Genomic DNA, 2837 nt, shown 5'->3' on the forward strand with positions numbered 1-2837 from the left:
TCCTCCAACTGTTTAACCGCTGTACGAGGGCAAAACTTTTCTTTAAAAATTCTTAGGAACTCATCCCATGACATATTCTTGGCCGCCTCACGCCCCCTAACCTCCTTCACCATGCCCCACCAATGTATTGCCTCTCCTTTTAGCATTGTCGCAGCGTAAATCACCTTGTCCTCATCCACACACTTGCTAGTATCGAATGTTCCCTCAATCTCCATGATCCATGTTGATGACAAAACGGGATCAATTTCTCCGTTAAACATGGGTGGCTTGCAGTTCATGAATGTCTTGTAACTACAACCCCGCCGATCGTGGTTGCCATGATGCCTTGTGGGTTGTGCAATACTTGGTTCACGACTCATATTTGGTGTACTGTACTCGTAGTCCTCTTCACCTCCACCCAAGTTACCTTCATACTCACCCATTATTGCTTCTCGTGCCTGAGCAACTACATCTGGTAAGGTGTCTCGAATTGCTCAAGCAATCTCATCAGCCAACTCCTCTCTAGTGATCGTGTTTGCCGCACGACCCCTTCCACGACCTCGACCTCGACCGCGGTGGGATCCAGAGCTACCATGGGCCGATTGTACAGGTATCGGTGATGTAACAGCACCTCGGCCTCTTCCTCTACCCCTACCTCTTCCTTGGCCCCGTCCATGACTTGCGTTTGGGTTCAGTGGGGTTTCTGGAACATCTCCTGGTGCTCTAACATAAGCTCCAATTGGGATGCGCTCTTCCTCCGGAGTGACCCTAGTGAACCTCCCAGATCTTCGTGAAGACATATCAACTACATATTTATGTTTATAACACAATAAGTATAACAAACATAAATTTTATTCCAAATTATTAAAACTTCAAAAATAGACATATGTCTTGTTCACATCAAGTCACTCAAGCCAACAACCAAGAGAAATAATAAAAAAAAGGACAATCATTGCACTCCTACTTTCTAATTTTTAAAAACGATGTCATCATATTTCAATATTCTCTTTCCCTCCTTCAAGTACTTCCTTATCTTTTTAGCTTTTCGATCTCCGGGACCACTTTGAATGACCAACACCTCGGCCTGAGGTGGTTCTCTTCCAACCACCTTATCTAGGAATCCGTAAGTTGTGGCCTTGGCTTGTTTTGCCCAAGCCACAAACCCTTCCCACAACTTAGTGATAGTCGGTTTCCTTAGCTCTAACACCTCCTATTCCAACCTTCGTATCTTGTGTTTACTTTTCCCAGCAGCATCAACCCTTATTTGGTTCTCCTGTACGAGCCTTGACCTATGTTTATCTATCTCTTCAATCTTTCTTTTCAAACTGTGAATCTCGAGTTGTGCCTGTGGCATTTCATCTTTATAAAGTCGCTCCCAGTAGGTACCAGGACTAGTTGGCGTGTACTCCACATAAGGCATACGGAACGTTTCGTATCTTTGCTCCACATGGTACTCCACGTGATTTCCCTCGGGTTCCTCCTCGAGGTCTTCTTCGGGCTCCTCCTCAAGATCTTCTTCGGGCTCCTCCTCAGGATCTTCTTCGGGCTGCACCTCGGATTCCACATCCTCGTCTTCTTGATCCCGTTCAGAGAGGCTGAGTGGGGTCGTTGGTTCCAGATTGCCTTCCGAGTCAGAGAGCTCTAACTCGGCCTTCAACTTCTCGTAGGGAAGTAACCCACTAGTACCCTCAACTGACACCCCACCATCGACGATTGCCTTTCCATGATCCATAGTACCTACAAACGAGACGCATTCCAGATTAGGCGATGTACCGCTCCTCCCGTTTAATCTTAGGCGTTTAAACAACGACTAATCTGCTTAAACCACGCTCTGATACCAACTTGTAACACCCCAAATTTCAAATACCAAAATAACTTAACATAGTCCCAAAAAACTTCCAAAATGCAAGATTTAAATACTAACGTAATTATTAATAATAATAGCAGAAGCAAATAGAAATTTAATTAAACACTTGGTACGCTACATCTTCCTCAAAACTTGTCGCCTTCTTCAAGTCTGAACTTTATCCTTTCCATTCCCGCTGCCACTTGCTACGTTATTTCCTGGGTTGCGTGCATTTAAAGATTCTAACGGGTAAGCCTAGGGCCTAGTGAGTTCGTGGTTTTCATGCATATTGACGTCAATAAAATAAAAATAATGCAACAATTTATCAATATAAATCTTTTCATTTCTTTCCACCCTTGATGACACATTAGGGAACTACTGTCAATTCCAGGGAACGAGTCCCTCCGCCGGGCACAACAAATATGCTTACGGCTAGATAAACAGAGCGTAAGCTCTCCGCCGCGTACTAACACCCTGTACGACTACTAATAATAAGACCGTGTAAATACACCTGTTCCCTATATGTCACCCACCATTTTCACCCTTTTATATGAAATAATTCACAAAATTTCATACAAATATTCATAGCAATAACAACAGTAACATATAATTGCAAATAATTTAGAATCAACTTTTCATGCAAGCAACCACAAAATTCACACGAAACTCACCTTGTTGGCGTTAGGTCTTAACCAAAGCTTGTCACGCTACACGCTCCCTACATTTAACCAACATATTTCTAAGGCAACAATCCTAGGAAAACATCCTATGCGATCATTTTGGTTCCGATATTCACATATCTTGTTCGACCCACCAATAGTTATTTACTAACATATTTACGAAATTTGTAAAATCTTACTTAAATATATGCCAACATTACATAAATCGGATATCTAAACGTATGATGTCATATTTAATTTAATTTGCTAAACTAATAGAATTCCACTCTCAGAAGAACATATAAAATAAATAGATACATAAATAAGTGAATAAAAATAAATAAATAAATAAA

Source organism: Lactuca serriola, chromosome 5, assembly GCF_051521515.1.
Source record: "Lactuca serriola cultivar US96UC23 chromosome 5, Lser_US96UC23_V15, whole genome shotgun sequence".
Classification (NCBI taxonomy): Eukaryota; Viridiplantae; Streptophyta; class Magnoliopsida; order Asterales; family Asteraceae; genus Lactuca; species Lactuca serriola.